The 17,845-nt window shown below is 38.8% G+C and overlaps 1 protein-coding gene across 10 annotated transcripts in view; it reads left to right on the top strand.

Moving 5' to 3' along the window:
- The window catches only part of LOC124953400 (cadherin-99C), a 58,947-nt gene that overhangs the window by 14,687 nt on the left and 26,415 nt on the right, over window positions 1–17,845 (top strand). The window lies entirely within an intron of this gene.

The raw sequence follows: 17,845 nt of genomic DNA, 5'->3' as shown, positions 1-17,845 counted from the left end.
TCGTCGTTCGGACCTGCTCGTTCCTTCATTATGCACGACGCACATTGCGGTATATAATACATACGTAAACGCTTATACGTTTCTATGTACAATGTATCTTATATAGAAAGATATTTTACGTATGTGGGTATAGACGTTGATACGTACGAACGTACGGTAACATAATCACAAGGAATTTTAAATCACAAGCAAGTTCGAACGTTTAACGGGATTTCGTGGATCCACTAGAGGCGTTACGAAGTTCGAATAGTTAATTTATCGATTCCAACGAAGTTGTATTTACCTTTGTTGTTGCTCGTGAAAAATGTACTAACTCTCTCGTACGAATCCGTTCTATCTTTTTTCTTTTCTTCTTTTTTTTTTCCCTTTCGTTCAGGCATAAGACTGTCGAACGACTAAAAAGTGAGATTGTTCTAATCCCGTATCCTTTACTTAGCGTAAACGTGTTGTTTTCGATTGAAAGTAAGTCTAAATAATAGGACACCGAGCGTGTTTTGTAAAGGAGAAAGGTATCAGCCCGACGTGAAAACATCAATTTTCTTGCTAACATAAAATTACGTCTGACAACTCCCGTTGCGAGTTTCTCTCTCTCTCTCTCTCTCTCTCTTTTCTTGGTTACATATTACAGCGATAAAGAAGTCTTATGAATCACACATCAAATTCCACTTTCTCGATTGAGAACGAAATCGAAACGATTTATTTTTTGTCGACACAGCTTCCAGGTCCGTCGAGAGTATTGGGATTTTAATAAGATAAATTAATTTCACTCATCGTTGATACGAAAATGAAGAGAAATTTTTTTGAAATTGATTTTACACGTCGAACGTAATATACATACATATATATATATATATATATATGTATATATATATGTATATATATATGTATATATGTATATATATGTATATATATACACTTGAAATACGTCTTTATTATCATTGGCAGAGCGGGACGCTGGAAATATCGTGCGTCTACGTAATGAAACTTTTTTAAAGCCTGAGGGGAAGTAGCTTTTGTTGCTCATTTCATTGTACCGCAAGGATCGACTTTGCCGACGCGGTTGGTGGTTAGAGACGAGACGAGAAAACCGTAGGCAGATTTCGTTTCTCTTCTGCGGATCCTCTTCCTTCTCTTCTTCTTCTTCTTCTTCTTCTTCTTCTTCTTCTTCTTCTTTAATTTCTTACTTTTTCTTCTCGGTTCTGTTATTTTCTTTTAACATCGCGTCTCGTTCTTACTTGGCCGCAGAAACGAACCAGGATGCCCGGTTTGCGTATCGTTTCTTGGGATACACCATTGTCGAGTCACTCGAGCGAATCTTCTGTCTCTTTTTTCTTGGTACCGTCAAGTCTTCCAGCTAGAATGGTATCCTCTTACGTCGACACCGCAAATTTTTATCACATCATTTTCATTTATAAACTGAACATGAATATTACTTTAGGAAGTTCTCATAGAACTTTGTGGATATCAAAAGATTAGACAAAATTTTTCTTTTTCTTTTTTCTTTGTTATTTTTTGTTTTGTTTTTTTTTTCTTTGCTTTTTTTTTTTTCTTTTTTTTTTTTTTTTTTTTTTTTTTGTACGAGGAAAAATGGAATCGCGTTATGAACAATGGCCTCGTTTCTTCGGAAGCAATAATTTCACGGTCGGTCTTTTCGATCGTTTGATTCTCGCCAATGGAAAAGCTATTAAGAATCGATATCGAAAGATAGTTCCAGGCGAGGTAAGATAGGATCTTGATCGCGTTCTCTCGCTGGTATATAAGAGAAAAGAGGAAAGGTTCGTAGTTCGTAGCTATGTAGTAGGCATGCTGCGAGCAAAGTTTACTCCTGTTTGCACGACTAATACGTATTGTTCGCGTTGTTTGTCCTGAATTATCGGCGTGTTATCGAACAGCACCGATCCTCCGACAGATAGGAATGCTTAAACCTCTTCTGAAAATACGCTCTTACCTTCCACGCTCGTTATCCTCGGCTATGGTTGCCTTTTGATCGCGCAAATTACCGATACAGTAAGCTCGGAACTCCAAGCTAGATGAGGATAATTACTCTGATTTAAGCGGAACGTAATCGAAGAATGGCAAACTGCAACGGCATCTTTCTGCACCTGCGAATGCAGACGATCCTTCTTGACGCCATATCCAACCGTTAATCTTCTTTCTTTTTCTTTCCTCTTTTTTTTTCTTTCTTTCTTTTCTTTTTTTTTCTTTTCTTTTCTTTTTTTTGCAGACGTTCGTCGCACGAATCTCGACTGTTTTCTTTTCGTATCGCGTTTCTTTGACGAAGATCACGCAATCTCCGTAATTCTATTTCACTCGGTGTCGCGTGTGTAAGTATCCACGTTGTCGTGTCAATCGAATTTGCATTATCTCGAGATGGACCGAAAACTGTTGGTCGGCTTTGTGCGATGGCTCGGGTGTAAAGCTCGAATCGGCACTGTGGTCTCATTGTGTCGGCTTTCATCACGATTTAAACGCAAACCGCGAATCCAGGTCAGAGGAGTAATTTCGCGAGAATTACAAGGGACAATGCAATTCTCTTTGTAGATATAGATTAAGAATCGGGGAGCAATGCATTCAGGTCTATCGACTTGGACTTTCGATTTGCTAACATTGCCTCTTTGTACTAGAGCGATCAGAACGCTAGTTTATCAACTGGCGTAATAACTATCTGACTCTCTCTCTCTCTCTCTCCCTCTCTCTCTCTTTGAAATTATTCCAAGACGTTCGTGATCTCGACATTTACGAAGGAACAAGTTTCCAGGATTTCGCGTGTTGGCAAGTCCTATGAGATAGGCGATAGTTCTTCTTTCTTAAATTATGTTCTCCATGCCGAGTGGCAGACTCTCGAGGCACGCCGCGTGCGTGGAAGACACCTTGTAAAGGGCGATCAGTAAGACGAAGAAGAAGAAGAAGAGGAAGAAAAAGGAAGAGAACAGGGTAGATTTCTCATTAGCAGAACGCGCATAGAGCGAATCCGGTTTCCGTACTAAGAGTATCTACTAGAGGAAGATGTGCGCGCGCACGAGTTCTCTGGTAGAAGGGATCGAGAGGTACCACTCTATCGATAGATCCGCACGTTTACTTTAGCTAGCTTGGTAGCAGGTACCTACCATTGTCATTAGCGAGCTAGCAAGGTAGACGTTCCGGTGTCTAACGATTGGTGAGAATCATAGATCTATCGTTTCGTTGTACCTCATGTATTTCTCTTAAAAAAAAAAAAAAAAAAAAAAAAAAAAAAAAAAGTTTATTAGACTACTTTCTTATTTCTTTTTCTAAATCGTACGAGCGTATAATTGTTGGATCGTTACGGAGCTTCCTAGTAATACAAGATTTTATTTTCTTTTTATGACTCACGATCGGGATGCCGTAAACGCCAGCGAAGAAATTCAATAAATGCGTTAAACAAAATCATTAAAGTGGTGAACATCAATGATCTCTGTGGCGATAGTTAACGTATCGAGGAACGATTAACGATATCGTGTGATATATTTTTCTCATGTCGTATTCTCTCGAGTGAAAGTTTTTCAAACTGTACATATCCAATTCGTAGAATAGAACGAAAAGAAGCTCACTTATCGGATATATCTAACTGACGTGTGACACGTAATTAGCCCGAAATGGTATCGTGAGAGATGAAAGAACGTTTATAGGTCAGCCAACTTGGCTTTTCGTAAGTTATCTCTTTGAACGATCGCTAACGTTAATTAAACGAAATTACATATTTCCGTGGGGTTAACCAGAGCGAAATGTATTTGCAAAAAAAAAAGAAAAAAAGAAAAAGGAAAAAAGAATAGACTGAGATATTTATTAAAACGAATCAATATTGTTTAAACGTTTAAGAGAACTTTTAAAAAAGGAACAAAAATTTTTGATGTATCGATTTGCGCCTGAACGCAAATGGCCGTTATAAAAGTTGATTATAAAAATTAATAAAAAGAAAAAAAGAAGAGAAAAAAAAGATAGAGAATAATTCGCATATTATTCCATTTGCCCCCATGTAGTTCGATAATTCGTTGCTTCTCCCTTGGCCTTCCTATCGAGGAAAGAAAGTGAAAGGATATGAGAACATTTTCTCCGGACCAATCGGCCAGACATTATCCGTGGATAATTCGAAGCCTCGCCCTCGCTCCCAAGAGAGAGCGAGAGAGAGAGAGAGAGAGAGAGAGAAGAGAAAGATATAGAAGGAAAGAAGATATTAACCGAATGGATCGATAGAAATTATCGTGAATTTTGTTCTTTTCTTAATCGGCCAGTTCGAGGATTATCATTCGTTTCTTTTTCGTTGAATGCGTATACACTATTTTCTTATTATTTACGATTACAAGTGCTACGAGGCTTGTACTCATTATGCCGTACGACGATGGGTTCTTATACGTAGTTAATTAGTAATTATCTTACGCAGTGAAGCCCTCGGTCTACCTGTGGAATTATCGACTTCGTCTTATTTTATAGATATTTGTATACGTCGAAATATATGAATACAAATAGATAAGTTCGTGTACACGGGGAAGGAGAGATAGTCGAACGTGTAATTAAGTCGAGCGAAGATTGTCAAAGGACCGGTACTAACAGTAAATCGTATACATGTCGGTCGATATACTTGTCTCGTTTGAGAACTATGCAAAGATTGCATATCATACTTTTAATAATTCTTAATTTGAGCTGGTACCAAGCTCGTATTTAACGAAGATAATCGATAATCTCGGGATTTTCGTCTTTTTATATAGAGAAGGAAATCCACTTATCAAGTGACTCTCCTAATTTTCATTAGCTAATTTCAAATATTCTAGATACAATTAGTAAAAATAGATAGTTAGAACGAATTAAAATATGTTGGATTATGAGACAGGTAACGCGTATTTGATGAATTCTAATTTGGTAGTCAATTTTTTTCTTTTCTTTTTTCTTTTTTTTTTTTTTTATTTCAAAAGGAAATAATTATATAGATCGTTTTACGTTTCAATGGATTTTTGGATCTTTGGATATGTTCTTTTGTAAATCTATAAAGATCATTGCCTTCGTTTATTTTTATATGCCGTACTATTATTTATCGAATTCTTCCATGGCATGGGAATAGAACATTGAGACGATCACCAGCCGACGAAGTTTCCTTGTTATTAATCAAGATACGTCGAAAGACAGTCGCGTTTTTCGAGTTTGATAAGTTATTGTATTCAATGCAAATACGAAACCGTCGATCGTCAGCTAAGACTTGAATGCGCAAGAATTTCAGTCAACTCTCTCTCTCTCTTTCTCTCTCTCTCTCTCTCTCTCTCTCTCTCTCTCTCTCTCTCTCTCTCTCTTTCACTCTATTCGTATTTTTTCTTTCGTTACGGAGATCAAATAAAAATCTTTTTGTCATGAGTCGTACATAGGCTATAACATGTGTACATTATATAAAAGATGTATTTGTAAAGCAAATACATTATTCTCTCTTTTTGCATAAAAAAGAAATAGAAATGTGTAAAGGTTAATCCTAAGACGCGTTATAGCTCGAGCCATAAAGTACGGTATCCTCGATCGTGCACTACAGGATCTCGAAGTGCATTCTTTATCAAGGAGGATAAGGATGAGGCGGAAAGAGTGAGAAAAGGGAAACAGAGAGAGAGAGAGAGAGAGAGAGAGAGAGGAAACCTCGAGTCGACGGCCCCAGCAATGCTCGCACCTGCAATTTCGTTCACGTTCACCTTCGAGCTCTATGTCGTGGCAGTGTTGTAAATCAGCGCGTATTCCTCGCTCAGTTAGTGTTAGAATGGTGTTAGAATCATTTAGAAATTCCGCCACGAACGTGATCGTCTTCTTTGAGATTTCACTGACTCGGTTGCAAAAGGAAAATAGGATTTTATTTGGATAAATATCTAATGATTTCTCAATCTTCTTGAATTTATTAAAATAATCGCTTTTAGCATCGTAGCAAAAAAAGGACGAACTTATTTTTTTTGAAATAATAGAACAAGAAATTCATTCGGATCGATATGAAAAATTTCACTCTATGTCCAAAAGAAAAGTTTTGATGATTCCGAGATTTTTAAAAGTACAAGCTTCATTTTGTAAACGGCCAAAGTTTCAAAGGAATGCGTGAATAAAACGATCCCTATAAGATCAAATTCTACTCGCAGTTGGTGAACTTTATAAAAACGTTAACGTTGCGGAATAGGAATGGGAAGTTATCGAACGGGAAAAGGAAAAAATAGGAGAAGAAGAAGAAGAGGAAGAAAAAAAAAAGGAAAAGAGAAAAGAGAAGAGGGAAGCCGATTTCAGGCGAGATTCATAAAAGAGAATAATAAAATAACGAATAGCGTCATTTATACATACGAGTAGCAATAAAGTAGTTTCTTATAGCCATTAACGAAAAAGTTGCTAGTCCTAGAAAGGTTTGGGATACTTGCCCAGAATAAACCGCGCACTTTCCAAGATAAGAATGGAGACGCGACGGGCGGTAGTTGTTCCAAATGTAATCGTTATTATCGCGTGGGAAGTACCATTCTGAATTTAAATTTGATAACTAGATGATAAAATCTTGGGCAAACGTAGTTACCTCTTATCGGATGTATGTCAATAATCATTGCGATTTGCATCTCGGTTATTTTTAATTGCGAAGAAAGGAGTTTTCTTTTTCTTTTCTTTTTTCTATCGTCGTTACGTTAAAAGCGAAAGAAAAAATTAACATGAAAATTGATATGAAAATTAACTGGCAAATAATCGTAAAAGGCTGTTGATAAAAATCAATCGTAGGATACCCATGGGATCCTATCTATTAGCTATTTCGTTGATGCTTTCTCGATTCGTTCTCCTCTCGAGGAGCAGCCAACAACGGTACTCTCGAAAATCTCTCGAGGGATTCTCTTGGCCGGTACTCAACCCTCTCGATGAATCCGCTCGTTTCGAGTACTGAAACCGAACGTTTACGACTCTTTGAGATCTTCTATGCAAGAAGCACGAAGAAAAACGAAGAAGGAGAGAAAGAAAAAGAGAGAGAGAGAGAGAGAGAGAGTATTCATTTGCATGAGTCTTTGGACCGGTGTTACGTGTCGAACAAAGAACCACCGTAGATCCTTCCTCTTCTCCTTCCTATGTTTGTCGATGTGTCTCTTTATGCTTCCAGCAGAAAGAAGCAGCTCGTTCCTTTCTCTCGATAGTATCGCAAAAGTGCTCGCACAATGTCCAGATAAATTCAATCTAATATTTTACGATGTTCCAACGACAAAATAAAAATTTCTGCTTATAAAATGTTCACCGATATAAAGTCGTCCGACGGGTTTAACCTTAATGTAAAATCGTACGATCGTTGTTTCCTTTTTTTCCTTTTTTTTTGTTTTTTTGTATCTTTTTCGACGAATTTTAGACGGAATGTGTCTTATCAAAAAAAAAAAAAAAAAAAAAAAAAAAAAAAAAAAAAAAAAAAAAAAAAAAAAAAAAGAAAAAAAGAAAAAAAAGAAGGAAACAAAAGAAGAAAGAAAAGAAGAAAAAAGAAGAAACAAGATTTAACACTTGCATTTGTTTTTACTGAACGTCGACAAGGCAGGAAGTTGTTAAATAATTTTTATATTACATATTTTATCAGAAGAAAAAAGAAGAATTCTAGATTCGTACCATAAATTATTAGGAACGTTAACGTGTGACGACGCGTCACTAAATCTACTTTTAACGAGCAAAATGCACACATGCACACAATTTACAAATACTCTTCATTAATTGCTTACTGCTGAGACAAGCCTTTAAAAGCTTGACTCGTGACACTATTTTATCGTTCAAGGAGTATCCAACGAGCGTTCCATTTCCTTTAATTGCCGACTGGCGTATCCAGGATCAAAAGAGTATCTTCCGTTTGAGTAAGTATACGTATGCACGAAAACGTCAGCTATACACATCGGTATGTCTACGGTGACTTATATTTTTCCTTTAGGTATATGTATTAACGTGTACTAAATAATTCCAATTTCATTCTTTAAGTAGTTTGAATATATTTTCTCTCTCTTCCATTTTAATGGGCCACGATAGGAAAGGTCATGTTTTAAAAGCGAGATAAGGCGGAAAAAGAAGCAGAGAATCGAATCGATAAAGAAGAAACGGAGAGGCAGAACGATAGAAAGACATGTATATATAGATATATAAGGGTCGCATTGGTAGGAAAGCAAATGTTGCGCTTAAGCGAATTGTGTGTACGCTTCGTTACAATTATTTACGATAGTGGAACGACATAAACAATACAGATATAAGGTGTACCCATTTCTTGGCGAATCGTGGCAGTGCATAAATCCTCAACGAAGGTATATTCACAGCGTCGATCTATAGGTCGTAAAGAGATCGAACCACGAGAAAAAGGAACGGGGAAAAAAGAAAAGAAAAAGAAAGAAAGAGAGAAGAAATATATCTGTTATGTAGGAAAAGATTTACATCGTTAATTTATTCTAATTGTGTCATTCTATTCATTGTCCCTTATCTTAGAAAACAAGGTGCAGGCAATAACTAGAAGTAGAAATTTTTGTTGTGACAGATTTCTAAGGTATCTCACGTGCCAAGCGTATCTGAAAATACTCACAGGTGTCTTACGTTTGAATGTTAACGAACGCAGGAGTCTCGCGTTGAATAATTGTACGGGGATCGCGTGTCTGATTAATTGGAACGTAAAGTTGCATCTGAACGAAGTGAAAACACTTAATCGCCTTTCGCAATTTTCATTTTCGAACGAAATTAAGCTTGCAAATTTTTTCAAAATCATCGACAGGAAAACGATAGATGGTTGGCTATTCCGTACTAACTCGAAGGCTTTCCATCGCGAATAGTGGGCGAAGAGATCGTTGCTCGAAGTACGACAGTGGAGAACAGGTGTGTTCCACGAGCAACGTCGTGGAGTGCAACCGCACGAGCTGAACACATTCAGTGCGTGACGGCCCACGCGTGATTAGCATCGCGTGGGTTAAGCAAGTAAGAGAATGATTCGCTCTTAATTTTTCACCGTTAACACCCGAATATCTAGGACCTTTCTCGTCGACGCATTGTTGCGTACCTATGAATATTTTTGTCGATTTTTCATACAGCTCTAACTATTAAAAAAACGAATATTACAAATACGTGACGTCGCATTTTTTTTTTTTTTAGTTTAGATTATATAGATAAAAAAGATCTCGTTTTAATTTTATCATTTTAATTTCGGATATTATTATCGAAAATTTTGTACAATCTTACACGAACAGCGATGTTCTGCTTTCCGAGGTTATTAATCATGCAAGAGTATTACCTCGTCCATTATATTTTTTTCCACCTTGATCATTTATCTCTTTCCTTCCCTTTTTTCTCATCCAATTCGAAAGTACACGAGCTTTTTCTTCGATCCGACTTATCGATCTTGTTTGTCTCGATAGTGAACAAGTTGTGTTCTCCACATTCCGATCGATCGCTGGTATGCGAGGGAAAGTCCCAAAGCAGAGAGAGAGAGAGAGAGAGAGAGAGAGAGGGATTGATATGAATCAGAATTAAACGGAGATTGATACGAAATCTCGATAGATTTCATCGAATGCAACATGACGAGAAATATATGTCATTAAGAAAACGAGAATAGAAACGTTTGAATGAAATTGTATGTTAGACATTAAGTAAAATTTGTATGCGTGATCTGAATCAGGAAAATAAAAATGATGGCTAATCGATCTTCAAATCGTTCACTCAAATAAAAAAATCATTCGAACGTTTGTTTGATCCATTAAAGGATCCGAACGTAATGCTGTTTTTCTCCTTTTATTTACCTAAGTTATCTATTTCCTTCTTACTATGGAATAACTTGCAATCAAGTAGAGTAACTGCAAATAGTAGAATGGCGCGAATATTACGACACTCTACTTAGTTCTTACTGTTCGTATTTGAGTCTGAATGTAAATTCCAAAAGCCGACGAGAACGCCGACGACGGTGACGGCGACGGCGACGACGACGACGACGACGACGACGACGACGACGACGACGACAAAGTCTGGTATTCCTCCTAGCAGCAACGATAGCAATGGTGGCAGTAATGCCGACAGTTATATACGCCGGCTAGCTCAGCCTTAACCATTTTTATCCTGTACGAAACAGGTCGCGGAGAACCGGGCGTCTCCTTATTTTTCTTTCATTCATATAACGCGGCACGCATAAATAAAGTCTAAGAGAAATACCGGCGTTCTAGAAACGTGGCTCGTCTGATAGACCGAGCGTGCACTTGAAAGAAGTCACCTGGAGTCAATTTTTCGCAATCAACGTGCCTATTGCGGATGAAAATTGACGCGCTTCTCTTTTCCTTTATCTTTTTCTGTTTTTTCTTTTTCTTTTTCTTTTTCTTTTTTCTTTTTTTCTTTTTTTTTATTCCTAGGGACCTCGAACGGAAGGAGATAAATACTGTAGATCGACGTATCCCGTATCTTTTAAAGCTCTCGACTATGTAAAAGGAAACTAGTTGGTTTTTTTTTTTCTTTTTTAATTTCATTTTTTAATCCACTTCCATGGCTAATTATAATCCAGCCTTGTAATCTACCATATTTACAATGTATAGAACAATGTTGCTTCACGGTATCAGACATTGTTTTTAATGCTAGATATATATATATATATTTATATTTCTCCTTATATGAAACGTTCGATTGTCCTAGATAGTAGTAATCAATTAAATTACATTAACATACCATTCGACAAATATAGACGATCATTGACAGGAAGTTCGTATTAAAAACTTTAAGAAGAACCAATCGTCGTGTCGATTATTCATGCGTATAGATCTAGCAACACCCACGTGAGATCTTTCGTAAGAACGATCGTTTGTATCACTCGAGATCAAACTTGGCCACCTGGATCGAATGCATCAATAATAGTACATAACGTCATACGATTGGATCGTGAAAAAAGATTAATAAGTAATGATCGTGCTAGGTAGATTTATGTGAAAGTGAGTATTAGAAATACGAGGATTAGAAAAAAAAAGAAAAAGAAAAAAAAACAATGGGGGAACAGAAATAGTGGATTATTTCGTCGTGTACATTAGACGTGACATATTCGCAAACAAGATGATCTATCTCGTTTTTCCTTTCTCTCCTTTCCTCGATACATAATCATCATCTTATCCATTAAACGAAAATGAGCTGCGGTGAAGGAGATAAAGAGAGAGAGGGAGGAAGAGGAAGGGAGAGAGAGAGAGAGAGAGAGAGAGAGAGAGTATAATGTATCCTCGTGTATTACGTCATACCAAGAACCGCAAACACGTGTTTTCATTTTTATACGAGTCTAATGTTCTCCGTCATCGTAGATTTTACATTTTTCCACGTACGTGTGTACTACTTGAGAATGATTCGCATAGAGTAAGAACGGTGAACGAAATCGTTGGACCGTTTTCAGAGATGTTGGAGTTTGAATATAGTACTATCTCGAAAAGGAACACGGGAAATGAATTATGGGGATGATCTTCCTTACGAGAAACTCTCAATGTTCTTGAAACTCATACAGTGGTACCGATACGAATGTAATTCGTTGGTGAATGGACCCACAAGGATAAAACGGGAAGAGAATATTCTCTGCTAGGAGATTGCAATGATGCTAGTTAGATTTCAATCTACCAAAGTCCAAAGTTAAAGAGAGACGCAGAGAGAGAGAGAGAGAGAGAGAGAGAGTTGTACCTTTCACGATCGCGAAGATGCTGGGAGATAAGACACGTGGCTTTCTCTATTCAGTCGGCACATTTACCAAGAGTGCAGTATTTCGGAGATTCGATTGATTACATATAGTTAGGTACTATATAGAGTTGATACACTTTGTGCGAAAGCATTGAGCTTTAAAATGACATTATACTAATGTCATTTTGATTATCGTCGTTTGATCTTTAGGGAGGAAAAAAAGAGGCATTAAAGGATGAATTAGTTATCGCAAAAAACGGAGGCACACGCTCACGCAAATGCATTCTTTTCATTTACATATGCATATCCATTCTCTCCGTAATCGCGTCGCGTTCTCCGCAAAGACACAATCGCCTGCTTCTTGTAGATCAAGCACGATGCAAGAAGACTGTGTTGTCGTATGTGTGTAGCTGCCCCACTGACTCTATAACCTCGAGTTCCGTGACTAACTCGCCCTCTTCGTCTTTGCAAGCTCGTGCGCGAGTGTGTGCGTGCGTGCGTGCGTGCGTGCGTGCGTGCGTGCTGCATGTGTCTACTCTCGAGTATTGTCGATTCTCTAACACATTCACGCTCATATACGTATACTTATAAGTAACCTGCATACTTATACAGGAGATACATAGTTCGAGAGTCGAACGCACCCGGAGTAAAATTACAACGCTCACGCGTACGTATGGTCGAAGGAAGACACGTTAACATATTTGATTAAAAAGTTGAAAAACTTGATTTTCCTTGATCGTTAGAAAGGATGATCATATTAACGAAGGTGGAAAATGAAGATCGACGAGTCTAAATAGTGATCGAGAGACATCGTTGATTCAAATTTAATGATCGAACGGCAATGTTTTCGATGATCAAAAGTCACAGTTTTGACATTTCGATCCTATTTAACGTGTAATCTTTCGCGTTTGTTCGCACAAGGTGTATTACGAAAATGAAAAGAGGTCGTCATGGAGATACGTAAGTCGAGATACATCCATGGTCACCGTGAGAAAGAAATGGTAAGATCCGCTTTCGTTTGTCCACCTGTCGTTGGCCTTCCAACATTCGTTGATCGCCATATACGATTTCTTAATGAACGCCTTACGAACTCTTTGCTAATTCGATTGCGATAAAATCTAATGGGTTTTCTATATTCTTTGTTTATCTTTATTTAATTCTCATTGTTTATCTTTGTTTAATTCTCATTGAGTCAAAGAACTTCCATCGTCGACGCTCGCGTGCTTTCACTCGATACTTTTTTTTCTCTTCTCCCTGTCGCTCTTCTCCTATTCTCCTGACCCGAGTCATCATCCCTTTGTCCTTTTACGCTCGCGAGCATCGTCACGCTCGAGATTAGAATCAAGAAGCACCTGCATCACTTACTCTTACTCTTTGAACTTTGTATTCTCCGTATACTATTCTATATTATTTATTTACTTTATTTTTTTTTCCCCTCTATCGCCGCTAAGAGAAAACTTTTATCAAGCTAATTCCTTATTGACTTACCGTGTTATATAAGATTACGTAGGTACATAAATAAGTAAACATATACGTATAGACGTAAGTAAATTACTATGTTTAAAGAAGAGAGGATCGCGTAAATCGATGAAACTTTCTTTTCCCTTGAAACGCATAGCGTGGAAAATTGGGTTGCATTATATTTCACGGCTTGGACGAGCCGTCCGTGGCTTAGTAGGCAAAAACTGCTAATAATAAGAACAAAAGTGCCCTTATAGCGTGCATATACGTTCCTCGTTGGAACGTTTTTAAGCCGACTTCCACTCCGGAAGTGTACTCCTGCCGGTACAACAATCGTCGTACGAATGTGTATTTCCCTTTTTACGCGCACGTATATACGCGCAGACGCGTCAGCCTAGGTACGTGTCTTATTTCGCAGAGAGAAGCGTCCACGGCCTTTATTGTATCTCGAATACTGTGTTGCCATGCGAAACTACATTCTGCGCCGGCCGTGATGAATCTCGCGAAGGGTAGAAAGAATAGGAAATAGTAGTGACGGAGAGGTGGAACTAAATATAGCGATCGTCGAGCGCAATGGACGAACGAAACGGGATTGCAACGGGCTGAACGAATCGGATAAGATGGCACAAAGCGGAAAACGTATTCTATTCGAGGCAAAAAACTATACCATGAATATTTGTTATTTATCTGTTGCAATGTAACAGACGAATGAAAGATTTAAAAATTCTTGATATTCGCATCGATAACATTTTTGGCACAGGATCTTAGCTGCGGCATACGGCAAAAGGGAGAATACAATGAAAACCGATTCCAGTCACGTTTGTCGAGACAGGATAAGAATATAGAGGAAAGAAGACGAAGAAGTAGAGGCAAATTCTCTCGTTTATTATTATCCCTGACAGGACATTCTCGTAGTTTTCTCTATCGAATCCGTTAGTCCGCTCTCGGTTTGTTTCCCCTTTTGCTTCTCTTCTGCGTGAGTTCTTGTTGAGAATGCTCTAAGAGCTATAAGATCATGTCCGGCTTGAATCGGTTGGCTTCTCGATAATCCACGATGGTATTATTCCGAATGGTATTTTTTGTTTTTCTTTTTCTTTTTTTTTGTTTTTTTTTTCTTTTTTTTCTTTTTTTTCTACTCTTTTCTTTTTTCTACTCTCTTCTTTTTTCTCCTTTCCCCGATCGATCGGCTTCGCTCTCGAGCTTATTCTTTTATTTTCCTTCTCTTATCTATCTCTATCCTTCTTCTTGCCCCGACAATGATTCCCCGTATATTTTATAATACTTAATACTTTTGTTAAGCTTAAACCGAAGAAAATATTGTTTTAAACGTCTTTGTAGAGCATAAACATTGGGTTAGAATTCATTCGATCCGCTTCTTCGAACCGAACACCGGTTCTCACGAAACTAACTGCTACCGTTGCAGTCCAGCAGCCCAGTAAATCATATTCGGATTCAGTAGTTGAACTCATAAAGCAACCAGTCATAAGGCCCGCCACGTTAGCCGTCACTCTGTCTTTCTCTTTCACTCGGCTACGCACCCCTCTCCACTTTGCAATGTTTCCCTACGGTACGTCGAGCAAACCGGCCGTTATCACGCTAAAAGTGACTTCCGCTCGTCATGCTTATTTCGACTTGCTAACGAACTTGACTCGAGCTAGAGGACACCCCGCTGTACGTCGAGCGTGCGAGATCAGCGTCTTCGAAATTTACGAGCGAGAAATTTACGGTTACGACTGAGACGTCTCTTTACGACGATGCTTTTTGAGCTTCGAACTGGCGGATAGACCATTCCTTCGTGCTCTCGTATACGAGATATATCGTTGCATAACATAAGAGAAGTAACTAAGTACTTTCTTTTAGATTTAAGAATTGCTTCTTGAAGAGAAAATCGTATCGTTATATGTATCGTGTATATGTATATCGAAAACTCAAGATATATTTTTCCATGTTTTTTCTTTTTTTTTCTTTCATTCTCCTGCAAAAAGGAGTCTGGCTCACATTTCGTAAGAGACACGGCAAATCGCGGAGGGCCAATTATATCCTGCCCGTAGCTATTCCACGTTCGTGCCGAAGAGCCGGGAAAGTTAAAGAGACGCGGGTTCGCTTTAAGCGAATACCGATAAATTGGCTTGCGTAATTCCGAAGCGTGCGTGCGATAAAGAGAGAGAGAGAGAGAGAGAGAGAGAGAGAGAGAGCTAACGTGAACCATAAAATGAGAAGGAAGACGGGAGAATGTTTCGACGATGCGTGAATTAAATTCGCCGTTCATTTTTCTTCGATAATGAAGTAATCGGAGACCTACATAAACGGCGTGTCGACGAGTAAAAAAGCGTGGATCGATCAATACGATGGCCTCCTTTCTAGATCAATGGCCATCGATTTATCGCGTAATATTTATCGTTAAATTATTAATTTTCGATAAATATCGTATTAAAAAGAATCGTAAGGTTCGTTTTCTCGGTTTCCTTCGTATTCCTTATTTCTTCTCGAAAGAGTAGGGAAGAGAAAAAGGGAACGGAGAAAAAAGGCAGAACTTAATAAATCGTAGGCGGTGAGTAGGATCTTATCGGCATCTCGATCTGCAGCGCGCGCGCGCGCTGCCGATTCCTCCGAAGTGTCGGGACCGCTTTGCGAGATACTACCCACCCGCATTATAATGAGCGATAAATAATCTCGGGTAACTTCCTCTCGTCGACTTCTCTACTTTCGCGTTCTTCCTTGCTTTTCTTGTTACAAGAGGAGTCGAGAGGAAGGATTAAAGTTGTCTATGAAGTGCGAGTGTTCGATAAGATCGTTACAATCGACCGGTAATCACATTTCTCTCTCTCCCTCTCTCTCTCTCTCTCTCTCTCTCTCTCTCTCTCTCTCTCTCTCTCTCTCTCCGTAATTTTTTTCTTCCTAGCTCGAAGTAAATCGTAATGAATACATTTAGTTTGTAAATTATTTGAAACGCGTGCCTTCGGCGATAGTTGGTACATCCGACCGATCGTGAAATAAACGGAAAGAAAAAGACGTTGTCGTTGATGAAAGACTGGTACGTACTACTCTTCTCGGATAAGAAGGTACATGGAAGCTTTCGTGCGTAGTAATCCATGTCGTACGATAAATACAAGTTCGTTCCTTCTGGGTTTTAATTCAGGAACCCTCGCGAGGCGAGCTTGCACGACCACAAGGCTCGTTTCTCACGGTGGACGTACACGAAGCAGAAGAGGAGAAAGAAGGAGAATTATAAGAAGGAGAGACAAGGAGGAAAGGGCTACGAGCAAAGGGCAGGTGCACGCCTTTTCTAGTAGTAGACATAGAAACGTACTTAGTTACACGGTGCAACACACGCACGTCGGAAGTATCATCGAAAACTCTCTCATCGCGTTAAATTCATTTACTTCGCTTTTCCAGTAAATTAAATTTTTACGATCGGCTCGTAAAACGTATCACACGTTGAATTCTTTAATATGATCGTCTCGTAATTGCCGATGTGCTTCGCCGTTTCTATTGAAAAGAAGAAAATTTAGAAAGTTAATATCGAGAGACAATTAAATTTAGCCGAGGGATTAAAATATAAAAAAAATGTCGAATCGTTTTCTTTCCTCATGGATATTCTGTCCATCTAATGGGAATCTCCCTGAACGTTAGAAGATTTAATCGTGCGAACGAAACGCTACTTCACCGTCTTGATAGCGATCGTCTTGAATTCCGTCCGTGTCCCGAGGACTAGGACGGGCCAAACCGTTTCTCCATCCTTATTTCTTCTTTTCTCTTTACAGAAGAGAGCAATCCGACCACCGGCGTTTCGCAACGCGTCCCGTGGCGAGCTGCCTGATTTACTTCCGACTTAGATACGGCCATAGTTTTGCGATTAATAAGGTAGATAGTGGAAAGTGAGGTAATTCAGCCGCCATGTGGAAGTGCATGGCGGATGCAAGTCGTTAAAGCGTGAGAGAGAAAGAGAGAATCTGCTATGTTCTGCATATCTCTCTCTCTCTCTCTCTCTCTCTCTCTCTCTCACTCTCCCGTTTCGTGCGATTCAAGAGTATCTGGGAAGAAAGATCGTCGTGAGAATAAAGAATCGTTTAAAGTATATAATTTTTAGTATATACCCGGCAAGATCTCACACCGAGACATTCTCAAAGATAACTTTCGTGGGACGTAAGACGTTCGTCCTTTTGGTTTTCTCTAACGAGAACCCGTTCCAAAGTCTCTTCGAAAGGCCGACTGACGTGTCCGAGGAAGCGCACCGTGTCCGTAGGAAGAACGAATATACGCTTGAACTTGCACGGAAGGTATGCAAAATGGTAATAACTCGACGCTTCCTCGCCCACGCGCGTCAGACGCATCCGTAGAAGTTAACCGAAGATTTATATTGCGACGAAGAGAGGCGATAAACGACGGAAGGCTACCCCAGGAATTGTCTCGTCTTAATTAGGATAAATTCTCTCGATCAAAATTCTTTTTGCCGTGTTACTTTTTTGCACATACGTATATCTATACAACGTATATACGAATTTCACACATATTATGCAGCAACGAATAAACTTTCTTTCTATGACCGAGTTTCCATGGTTATCGTGAATGGCCTTTCATATTAATTAACATCTCGCGTTACACACTATTCGCTTTACGCGTTCGCGCTACAATAGTTACAATAGCTGGTAAAGCCATTGTGTTATAAATTCGCTTCTTAATTAACGCGGCATGATTTCAATGCGTCCTGATCTCGTCGAACGATTTCCCACAGTTTCCTGAATGCGAA

This window comes from Vespa velutina, chromosome 12 (assembly GCF_912470025.1).
Source record: "Vespa velutina chromosome 12, iVesVel2.1, whole genome shotgun sequence".
Taxonomy (NCBI): Eukaryota; Metazoa; Arthropoda; class Insecta; order Hymenoptera; family Vespidae; genus Vespa; species Vespa velutina.
Note: the sequence above shows the minus strand (reverse complement) of the source record. Positions and strands in the feature narration are given on the sequence as shown.